At 44.5% G+C, this 12,634-nt stretch overlaps 1 non-coding gene across 1 annotated transcript; it reads left to right on the top strand.

Moving 5' to 3' along the window:
* Positions 1–11,917: 11,917 nt before the first annotated feature.
* On the top strand, positions 11,918–12,055 carry LOC119927669. The gene has a single exon (XR_005450650.1). It is a non-coding gene; the product is annotated as a small nucleolar RNA SNORA7 (small nucleolar RNA).
* The last annotated feature ends 579 nt before the right edge of the window (positions 12,056–12,634 follow it).

Here is a 12,634-nt window from a genome sequence, read left to right on the forward strand (position 1 = left end):
GGCACAATCAGAGCATGGATTCTGGCGACGCCCAGGTTCAATCTGGAAATCCAAAGTAGGTTCTGAAGCTGGGGGTGACACCAATTTGTGAATCTAGCCTGTGATCTAGGGGAGTGTCATGCCCCGAGGATACGCCTGGTGGAGAATTATCCCATCAAAGGCCTAGAATGCCAGGAATTCAAATGGGAAATTCCTTCCTCCTTAATTAAAGCTGCAGGGCTAATGCTTTCTGCATGAATGAGACTCATGAAAGTGCAATAACGATTGTAGAGTTACAGCTGCACAACAAATCCATAAGCTCCCTCTGAGCTACAACCCTGAATCGGTTAGTTATGGTTGAGTTAGGGCAGATCTCTCTGGTCCTTCATTCTCAGTCTCCTTCGTGGGCTTCTCCTCACCCTCCCATCCCCTAACTATAGGGGTCCCTCAAAGGTAGGTTCTTGGTCCCCTTCTATTGTCTATCTACACCCACTCACTTGGAGAACTCATTCACTTCCACAGATTCAACTGGCATCTCTACAGAGATGATACCCAAATCTACATCTCCTCCCCCATTCTCTCTCCCTCTCACCAGGCTTGAATCTCCTCCTTCCTTCAGGACATCTCCATCTGGATGTCCTCCCACACATCTGCACCTGGGTGTCCTCCCGCCACCTAAAACTCACTATGTCCAAGGTAGAGCTCCTTATTTTCCCTCCCAAACCCTGTCCTCTCCCTGACTTTCCCGTCACTATGGATGGCACAACCATCCTTCCCATCTCACAAACCTGCAAACTCATTGTCATCCTTAAGTCCGCTCTCTCATTCACCCTAGACATCCAATACGTCACCAAATCCTGCCGGTCTCACCTCCATAACATTGCTAAGATCCGCCCTTTCCTCTCCATCCAAACTGCTATCACATTAGTACAGTCACCCATCCTATCACTACTGGATTACAGCGTCAGCCTCCTTTTTGACTGCCCAACCTGTCTCCCTTTCTCTTCCCACTTCAGTCCATACTTCACTCTGCTGCCCGGATTATCCTTCTACAGAAACATTCTGGGCATGTCACCCTCCTCCTCAAAAATCTCCAGTGGTTGCCAATCAACCTCTGAATCAAACAAAAACTCCTCACTATTGGCTTCAAAGCTCTCCATCACCTTGCACCTTCTTACCTCACCTCCTTGTCTCCTTCTCCTATCCCAGATCACACACTCCACTCTTCTGGTATGAACATTCTCACTGTGCCTTGTTCTCGCCTGTTCTACCGTTGACCCCTGGCCCACATCCTATCTCTGGCCTGGAATGCTCTTCTTCCCCAAATTCACCAAGCAACCACACTTCCCCCCTTCAAAACCCTTCCTTGGGTAAGTCACTTAACTTCTCTGTGCCTCAGTTCCCTCACCCACAAAATGGGGATTCAATACCTGTTCTCCCTCCTACTTAAATGGTTAGCCCCACGTGGGATAGGGACTCCGTCTGACCTAATTTTCTTCCATCTACCCAAATGCTTACTTAGAACAGTCTGGCACATACGAAACTCGTAAATGCCACAATTATTATTAATTAGGAGGAAAACCAGGAGAGATCTGGTTCACTGAAACAAAGATTTGATAGCATTACCAGAGGGGTGGAATAATAACTAACACACACACACACACACACACACACACACACACACACACACACACACACACTATCCCTCATGCACACTGACAGTTCAAAGATCTCCTGCCTTTTCAGCCCCTTCCCTGCAGGGAATACACACACACAAACACACACACACACACCACAATACACACACACACACCCCACAATACACACACACACACACACACTTCCGCTTGGAAATGCGGCAGCTAGTCCACAGGCGCTGAGAGGGAGGGAGGAGAAGAAGTCTCCAACAAGGGTGGAGATTGACAGTGGGAACCAAACCGTCCAATAACACATTAATTGTCTAATTAGAAATTCTAATTAAGAAGGCTTAATTAAGAGCCTTCTAATTAAGAAGACTCACCTCCTCCAAGAGGCATTCCCAGACTAAACCCCCTTTTCCTCAGCTCCCCCTGCTTCCACGTCACCTCTACTTGCTCCTTTTCTCTTTACCCCCTCTCACTGCCCCACAACACTTATGGGGCATATGTATACTTTTATATATCTATATAATTCTAATTATTTCTATCGATGTCTGTTTACTTGTTTTGATATCTATCTCCCCCTTCTAGACTGTAAGCCTGGTGTAGGCAGGAATTGTCTCTCTTTATTGCTAAACTGTACTTTCCAAGCACTTAGTATAGTGCTCTGCACACAGTAAGTGCTCAATGAATGCAATTGAACGAATGAATGAATACTACAAAATGCATGCATAAAGTAGTAGGGATTTGACCAGCCTCAGCAGAATAGCTGGGTGAAGAATAGAATGGGGGACAGGGATTGTCTCTCTTTATTGCTCTATTGTACTTTCCAAGAGCTTAGTACAGTGCTCAGTAAATATGATTGAATATTAGAATATTGAATATTAGAGAAGCAGCGTGGCTCGGTGGAAAGAGCCCGGGCTTTGGAGTCAGAGGTCATGGGTTCGAATCCCGGCTCCGCCAAATGTCTGCTGTGTGACATTGGGCTAGTCACTTCACTTCTCTGGGCCTCTGTTCCCTCATCTGTAAAATGGGGATGAAGACTGTGAGCCTCTCGTGGGACAACCTGATCACCTTGTACCTACCCCAGTGCTTAGAACAGTGCTTTGCACATAGTAAGCGCCTAACAAATACCAACATTATTATTATTATTGAATGAATTAATGAATCAATGGTCTAGTGCATAGAGCATGGGCCTAGGAATCAGAGGACCTGGGTTCTAATCCAGACTCTGCCATGTACTGGCTGTATGAATTTAGGCTAGTCACTTCTCTGGGCCTCAGTTCCCTCATCTGTAAAATGGGGATTCCATGCCTGTTCAATGCCTGGAGGTCTTGTGAGCCCCATGTGACACCTGATTATTTTATATGTACCCCAGAGCTTAGTACAGTGCTTGGCATATAGTAAATTCTTAGAAAACGGTTATTATTATTCCTCTGAAGATAATGAATTAAGAAAACTGACCTGAGAAATAATTACAACTTAACATTTCCCTTAACATTGGATTAGAGAATCCATTTTATTCTAATTCCAACTCCAAAGATACACTTTAATTTCACCTGAGGGTTCCCCTATAGTCATTTGCTTTAAAGTGATAAGACTTGGAGTACAAGATTACCGCAAAAATGAGGGGAAAACACCCCAAAATTCTTGAAAGGGATTTAATCATTATGTACGCTCCCAGACTGCTTCCTGAAATTCTTTGATGCAGTGCACAGCTTTCTTGCAGTACTCAAAGCCCCTTTCTTTCTCTTCATTCTAAGGATATATAGGTATCAGGTACTTATGGTGTAGTGGATACAGTAAGGGCTTGGGAGTTAGAAGCTTATGGGTTCTAATTCTGGCTCTTCCACTTGTCTGCTGTGTGACCATGTGCAAATCACTTCACTTCCCTGGGCCTCAGTTAGATCATCTGTAAAATGGGGATTGAGACTATGAGCCCCACATGGGACAGGCACTGTGTCAAATTATATCCACACCAGTGCTTACTACACGCCTGGCATGTAGTAAATGCTTAACAAATACCATCATTGTTACACAGTAAATACTCCTTTAGCACTGGGGAAGACCTTTCTTTGTCTCCAAGCCTGAAGATGCAAGGTAAGAAAGGCTTGAAGTCTTTGAAGGTGGATTTTCACGCCCCTAACTTCACCCCTCCAGTAATGGGAAGAACTAGGGCACAGAAGGGACACGGTACTATTTTTTTTTGGAAAATGAGCAAAGGGAATTCCAGTTCCCTCAAATGTCCAAATTTGCTGTAATTTTTGACCTTTGCAAATAACTTTACCAACTCCTAAGCATACCACTTTGCCATCTGTATTTTCCAAGAACCTGATTCTTTCTCTTAATGGGCTTCATATTTGAATTATGGCCTAGCGGATCAGAGAGCCAGTCTATTTTGGTGACATCACTTTGTGGCCAAACTGCTTTTTTTTCATGATTTTTCTTGGATTTTGCTCATGAATCAGACATTCGCCAGTTCATTAGAACCCACTTCCCTATTCATTCATTCATTCAATCGTATTTATTCAGCGCTTACTGTGTGCAGAGCACTGTACTAAGCGCTTGGGAAGTACAAGTTGGCAACATATAGAGATTGTCCCTACCCAACAATGGGCTTATGTTAAGGCTCTTCCAAAAGCTTCGGATACATGGGATAGCAATAGGATTCTTTAATTCATCATTCAGTTCACTGTTCATTCTTTCATTCATTGCTCCTACTGTGTAGGACCCATTGTGCTGCATGTGGGGCAGTGTACTGAATGCCTAGTAAGTAATAATGATGGCACTGATTAAGTAGCTACTGAGTGCAATGCATGGGAAGGTAGAACAGACATGCAAGGTGCATTCCTTTATCACAAAGAGCTAACTGGGGAGACAGACAAGAATATTTACAAACAGTGAAATAAAAATAAATACATTGAATGTTCAGTGGAAACGGATACATAAACAGATATCTGTTTATGCTACACTGGTGCCAGGGCTGGGTGTAATTGGATAGATACAAGAGGCCCCTTTTCAGTTAATGCACCTCAAAGTTTTGGTTGGGAGCAGGAGAGCTTTTAGGAGGACTTTGAAAGTGGGAAGGCAAAGGTCTGGTGGATTTAGGGAGGAAGGGCATTCCTGCCCAAGGTAACAGCATGAACCAGGGGTACTCAAAGAGCAGAGTACAGTTAAAAGATAGACTTGGGTGGAGCGAGGAGTGTGGGTGAAGAGAGTCGAAGTATAAGGTGGAGAGAGCTGGCAGAAAGCCCTGAAGCCAATGGCTTGGAGTTTTTGTGTGCCATAGGGAGAGATGGGCAAACTCCCAGAGGGTTTTGAGGAGAGGGGATCAAGAAGGTGACTAATCTAATATGCAGCAGTGTACTGAGTTCCACCCATGCCAATCTGACCTCGCTGCTTCCTGTCTACCCCTCTAGCCTGTAAGGTCACTGTGGGCAGGGAATGTGTCTAGTGTATTGTTGTATTGTACTCTTCCAAGACAATTTTTCTCTCCTGGGATCAATAGTCAATAATAAAGGAACTAGTAGTCAAGAAATACACCAAAGATTAATGTTAGGAAGATTTCCCTTGAAGAGCCTGGAAAAAATCATGAAATGTGCTGATGTAACAATTGCCATAGAAATACAAAGTGTCAGTCATATGGTGTTTTCAGTGGCAATATATGGTTCTGAAAGCTGGTGAAAAAAACAGGATAAAAAGAGCATTGATTCTTTTAAAATGTGGTGTTGGAGAAGGCTTTTGTGAATACCATGGACTGCCCGAAAAACAAACAAATGGATTTTGGAGCAAATTAAGCCAAAATGGTCTTTGGAAGGCCAAATGACTCACCTAAGGTTAGCATATTTTGGACACATAATCAGGAGGACTAATTCTCTGGAGAAAACACTAATGCTAGGAAAAGTCCAGGGAAAACGTGGAAGAGGCAGACCAACAGCTAGATGGATAGAGACCATATCAATGAAAATGAAAGAACCGTTAGCAAGGTTATGGATTATGGCAGAAGACAGGATGTTGATGATGAGGATGATGATGAGGAGGAGGATGTTGATGATGGTATTTGTTAAGCGCTTACCCTGTGGCAAGCACTGTTCTAAGTACTGCAGTAGATACACTGTAATCGGATTGTCCCACATTTGGCTCACAGTCTTAATCCCCATTTTACAGGTGAGGTAACTAAGGCACAGAGAAGTGAAGTGACTTACCCAAAGTCACACATCTGACAAGTGGTGGCATTCTGGAGAAAATATATCCATAGAGTTGCTATGAATCGGAAATGATTCGAGGTCACTTGATGATAATAATAACTCTCCCAAGTGACTTAGTACAGTGCCCTGCACAGAGTAAATACTCAATAAATTCTATTGATTGATTGATTGATTGATCCCTGCCGTCCCTGAAGCTGCGCCAAGGATCCAGCCTCATTGTGACCCCCAGAACACCTCCGAACCAAGCCCCATTGATCCTTTGATCTGATCAGAGTGGAAGGGGTAGGTTGATAATCAAAGGCAGTTAGAGGACTCCCTTAGAGAACTGAATTAGCTTCTTTGTTTTACATCCTGGTCTTGCATTGCTGAATTTGGAATTTATTGCTGTTTGGTACTTAGTAGTTACTGTTCTATAAGTCAATTTGCCCTCATTGTGATTCCTGCAGTAAGACAAGGCCCCAGAAGTTGCCTAGACCCAATAAATGCTTAATGAATACCATTACTACTATTGTATGCAGAACCAGGGACTCAGTTCATACACTATGCAGAGCACTGGGCAGTAAGAAACCTGAGGACTGCCCTACATTTTAGCTTATAAAATTTTCACCACTGAATTTTAACTGATTTTCACTGTGTTGCTATGATTCTGAGTTCTTTGTGGGGCAGGAATCACGTCTGAAGTGATTTCCTTATATCTGTCCCAGTGCTTAGTCAGGACTTTGCACATTGTAAGTACTTAATAAATGTTAGCAATGCCAATCAACCAATCAATCATATGTTTCTAGAGTACTTGCTGTGTGCAGAGCACTGTATTACGCATATAGGAGAATACAATATAAGAGAGTTAGTAGACAAGTTCCCTGACCATGACAAGTTTACCAAGAAGAAGAAAATCTCCTGAAAGATGAAGACTTTCTTAATAATAATTGTGGTACTTGTTAAGCGCTTACTCTATGCCAAGCACCATGCTAAATATAATAATAATGGTATTTGTTAAGCACTTACTATGTGTCAAGCACTGTTCTAAACACTGGGGTAGGTACAAGCTATTGGGTTAGACACAGTCCATATCCCACATGGGGCTCACAGTCTTAATCTCCATTTTACAGATGAGGTAACTGAGGCACAGAGAAGTGAAGTGACTTGCCCAAGGTCACACAGCAGACAAGTGGTGGAGGCAGGATTAGAACTCAGGTCCTTCCGACTCCCAGGCTCATACGCTCTGCACTAAGCTGAGCAGATAGATGTTAATCAGGTGAGACACAGTCTTTGTCCCATTGAAGCTCATGGGAAGGAGAACAGGTATTGAGCCCCCATTTTACAGATGAGGAAAGTGAGGTCCAGGGAAGCTAAGTGACTTGCCCAAGGTCACACAGCAGGCAAGTGGCAGAGCCGGGCCAAGAAGCCGGAGCCTCCGACGCTCAGGACTGTTCTCTCTCTTCCCACTGGACCACACTGCTTCTCACTTTGTTCTGCTTCAAGGTCGGGGACTGGTCTGAACACCTCTTCAGGTCTCTCCCGGCTCACTAAATCCATAGTTCTGCTCTGTTACAACAGTCTCTGACATGAATCACACGGAAAGTTGGCTGATCCCTTGCTTTGACTTGTTTGTGCAGGTTGCAATTCTGGACAATCACATCTATGACTGAGAAGCAGCTTGGCCCAGTGGATAGAGCACTACTCTGAGAGTCAGAGGGACTTGGGTTCTAATCCTAGTTCCACCACTTGTTGGCGGTGGGACTTTAGGCAAGTCATTTAACTTCTCTGTGCCCCAGTAACAGTAACCTCATCTGTAAAATGGGCATTAAGACTGTGAACCCTATGTGGGACATGGACTGCAACCAACCTGATTAGCTTCTATCTACCCCATCATTTGGTGCAATGCCTGGCTTATAGTAAGCACTTAACAAATACCATTTCCCTGGGTCTCTCCCCCTTCTTAGACTGTAAGCCTGCTGTTGGGTAGGGACCATCTCTATATGTTGCCGACTTGTACTTCCCAAGCGCTTAGTACAGTGCTCTGCACACAGTAAGTGCTCAATAAATATGATTGAATGAATGAATGAATGAATGAATTGCCAGGTCGGCAGTTCACCCTGCTAAGTCGTTGCAAATTTACCTCAAGGAAGCAGTTCCATGGCAGACCCCAAGGTTTGCACGAAATTTTTCTTCAGGGCTCACCATAATCCACTATTATTTCTAGCTACTACACAGAAAGGAAGGGTGGATTGCCAACTATAGGACAGTTGAATCCTACAAGGCAATGGTTTCATGCCACTAGTGTAAGGCATCACTTTAGCTAAATTAAGCTCATTCTATTGCAATCAAACTGTGCCGATTTGATTTGGGAATTCTCTGCACAACTTAGAGAACAGCACTTGGATGGGGTTGCTATTCCACATCCAGAGGCTTTCCAACCAGGGATTGAAGAAGCGTGGGAATAAAAATAAGCAGCCTAGCCTACTGGAAAGAGCCCAGGAGTCAGGAGACCCTGGTTCTAGTGCTGCCTCTGCCACTCTCCGGCTGTGTGATCTTGGGCAAATCACTTCTCTGGATTTCAGTTTCCTCATCCGTAAAAATGCAGTATACCTGTTCCTGAGCTGTGAGCCCCATGTGGGACAGGGACTGTGTCCAACCTGATTATCTTGTATCTGCCCCAATACTTACTACAGGGTGGCGATCAATCAATAGTATTTACTGAGAACTTACTGTGTGCAGTGCACCTTATTAAGAGCTTGGGAAACTTCAATACGACATAGTTGGTTGATGGTTGATTTGATCCTTGTCCATGAGGAGGTTACAGTCTATAGGGGGTGACAGATATTAAAATAAATTACAGATAGGGGAAATAGTAATAATAATAACGATGGCATTTATTCAGCACTTACTATGTGCAAAGCACTGTTCTAAGCACTGAGGAGGTTACAAGGTGATCTGGTTGTCCCACGGGGGGCTCATATTCTTAATCCCCATTTTACGGATGAGGTGACTGAGGCACAGAGAAGTGAAGTGACTTGCCCAAAGTCACACAGCTGACAATTGGTGGAGTCAGGATTTGAACCCATGACCACTGACTGCAAAGCCCGTGCTCTTTCCACTGAGCCATGCTCTCATCCACTGAGCCACGTATAGTAATAGTAGAATAAAGTAATAGTAAATAGTGGGGATATTTACATAAGTGCTGTGTGACTGGAGAGAGTATCAAAATGTTTAACGGATATACAGCCAAGTGCACAGTTGACCAGAGGGATAGGGAAAATGAGGGTTTAGTCAGGGAAGGCCTCTTGGAAGAGGCCCAAAACAGAGCTCCTTATCTTCCCACCCAAACCCTGTGTTCCCCATGACTTTTCCATCCCTGTGGACAGCACCACCAACCTCCCTGTCTCACAAGCCCATGACCTTGGCATTATCCTAGACTCATCTCTCTCATTCAACCTATATATTCAATCTGTCACCGAATTCTGTTAGTTAACCCTTCACAATATCACTGATATCACAACATCCATCCTTGTCTCTCCATCCAAGCTGCTACCAAGTTAATCCAAGCACTAATTTTATCCCTGTTCGACTACTGCATCAGCCTCCTCACTAATCTCCTTGTGTTCTGTCCCTCCCCACTCCAGTCCATATTTCACTCTGTTGTCCAGATCATTTTTCTACAGAAACATTCAGTCCATGCTTCTCCACTCCTCAAGAACCTCCAGTGGTTGCCCAGCCACCTCCGCATCGAACAGAAACTCCTTACGATCAGATTTAAAGCACTAGATTACCTTACCCCCACTCACCTCACCTTGCTACTCTCCTACTACATCCTGGCTCACACACTTCGCTTCTCTAATGCTACCCTTCTCACTGTATCTCAATCTTGTCTATCTCATGTCCTGCTTCTGGCCCGGAATGACTTCCCTCTTCATATCCTACAGACGATCATTCTCCCCACCTTCAAAGCCTTATTAAAAGCATATCTACTCTGAGGCCTTTCCTAAATAAGCCTTCATTCCCTCTTCTCCCATTCCCTTCTGTGTCTCCCTTGTACTTGGATTTACATCTTTTATCCACCCTTCCTTCAGCCCCATGGAATTTATGTACATATCTGTAATTCACTTATGTCAACACCTGTCTCTCCCTCTAGACTGTAAACTCACTGTGAGCAGGGAACATGTCTATCAATTCTGTTATACTACCTTTTCCCAAGCACTTAGTATGTTCTCTATCCACAGTAAACACTCAGTAAATATGATTCATTGATTGATAGACTGCGCCCACATACCCTATTATGTTATACTTTCCCAAGGTCTTAGTACAGTGCTTGGAACACCGTAAGCAATCAATAAATATCACTACTTGCTTAATTGATTGGGATTGACAGGATTGATGTACAGAGAGTGGGTTGGTATTAAAAGGAGTGGAGTACGTGGGTTGGGTTGTAGTAGAAAATCACCGAGGTCAGGTAAGAGAGAGAAAGCTGATTGAGTTCTTGAAAGTCGATGATGAGGAGCTTTTCTTTGATGCAAAGGTGGATGGACAACCACTGGAGGTTTTTGAGGAGTGGGAAGATATGGATAGAGTGGTTTTTCAGAAAAATTCATTCATTCAATTCATTCAATTGTATTTATTGAGCACTTACCGTATGCAGAGCGCAGGGCGGCAGAGAATGGAGAGGAGAGAGCCAGGATGAAGAGAGCTCAGCAATGTATAGTAGTCAAGGCAGGAAATGATAAAAGTTCGGATCAATGTGGCAGCAGTTTGGATGGAGAGAAAAGGGTTGATTCTTCAGATGTTGTGAAGGTAGAACTGGAAGGAATTCTCGACAGATTGAATGAGAGAAATGAGTCAAAGATAATGCCAAAGTTAAGGGCTTGTGAGACAGGGAGGGTGGTGGTGCCATCTACAGTGAAGGGAAAGGCCGGGAGAGGACGGAATTTGGGTGGTGAGAAGAGGCGGTCTGTTTCAGACATGTCAAGTCTGTGGTGTCCTCAGGACACCCAAGTAAAGATGTCCCAAAGGCAGGAAGAAATACGAGACTGCAAAGAAGGAAAGAGGTCGGGGCTGGAGAGGTAGATTTGGGAGTCATCTGCTTAGAGATGTTAGTTGAAGGCATAGGACTAAATGAGTTTTCCAAAGAAGGGAGTGGGTTGTCAATGCAGAATAGCAGGAGATCCAGAACTGAGCCTTGAGGTCCGTCCAAATTAGATAGTGGGAGGCAGAGGAGGAGCCTGAAAAAGAGACTGAGAAGGAGTGGTCAGGGACATAGGAGAACCAGAAGAGGACAGCATTGGTGAAGCCAAGGTGACATAATGTTTCCAGAAGAAGTGGGTGTCTCCGCAATGTCAAAAGCAGCAGGAAGGTCAAGGAGGTACATATTAAGTGCTTAAAAAATACCACAATCATTACCAAAGCAATAGGGAGGAAACAGCCAGTGGCTGCTCCTTCTTCAATCCATCAGTGGTATTTAATGAGCCCTGACTTTGCAGAGAGGAACGTACTAAGTGTTTGGGAGAGGACGATTCAGTTGGCAGACACGATCCCTGCTCTCAAGGATCTCCTTTTCCCATCTGTTTTTTGCTGAGCTGCTTCTGGCTGGGCTCCTTGACGAGGAGGGAACCACTGAGTCACTAGGCAAGAAGTGGTAGCAGATGGAGAAGACAGACCGGGCCTCTCCTGGGAGAGGCGGGAAATGTCCACACAACCCCTGAGGAAGAGTCCTCAGGAAGCTGGTTGCAGTGAGAGCAAAAACAGTAGCTTCCCTTTACACATATAAGCTCCACTTGATTGCAAGCACCTTGAGGGCAGGGATCATCTCTTCCAACTGCATTGTGTTGTCCTTTCCCAAGCACTTAGCCCAGTGCTCTGCATCTAGTAAGTGCTCAGTAGATACCCTTGATGGATGGATGGATCTGCTCTAACTGTAACTGCACTTCTCTGACTTTAGGGAGGATTTTGCTGGAGGAGTAAGAAGGAGGACTTGTGTGGCAGCTACTTGAGGTGAAACGGTGAAGTTCCTGGGGGAAGGCAGGTTAAGCACAGCTGCTATGGCAATACCCTTATTGGTTTCAGATGGCTTTAAAAGGCTTTTACTCCCCCTAGAAGTCACCCCTCTCAGGGTCACACCTGGAGAGTTTCCAGTACTCTGCTAGTTTCAGCTATGAGAGGGAGAGTCAAGCAGAGGCCTACCCTTTCCATTCCTAGCTTGGCCAGTGGCTAGAGAGTGGAAGGCAATCTGCTACAAGTCAAAACTCACCCATGCCAGCCAACAGCGGCATGGGAGAGAGTCTAGCGCAGAGACTCGGGTTTACTGCACGGAAGGCTGCGATGGTAAACCACTTCTGTATTTTGACCAAGAAAACTCTGTGGATACACTACCAGGACGATTGCAGGTGGAGAGCGGGGCGTTCTAGAAGAGAAGTGTCCCTGGTGTCTCTATGGGTCAGAAACGGCTCGACGGCATGAGACAAGAAGTCCTTTAATAGAAATTAATTAATTCATTCAATCGTATTCATTGAGTGCTTACTGTGTGCAGAGCACTGTACTAAGCGCTTGGGAAGTACAAGTTGGCAACATATAGAGACGATCCCTACCCAACAGTGGGCTCACAGTCTAGAAGGGGGAGATTACTTAGTAACAAAAACAAGAGAAACTGCCCATATAGTTTTGGTTGGACCACTTACTATTCAGATCTGAAAGGAAGATGAGACACATCTTAAATTTTTTTTTTTTAAATTTTGTTTTACTAACAGCTCTAGAACTCCTTTCTGTTCACCATCACTGTGGGAAAGTCCCGCCTGGTGGAAGTCATCGTCATCATCATCA

Source organism: Tachyglossus aculeatus, chromosome 4 (assembly GCF_015852505.1).
Source record: "Tachyglossus aculeatus isolate mTacAcu1 chromosome 4, mTacAcu1.pri, whole genome shotgun sequence".
NCBI classification, from domain to species: domain Eukaryota; kingdom Metazoa; phylum Chordata; class Mammalia; order Monotremata; family Tachyglossidae; genus Tachyglossus; species Tachyglossus aculeatus.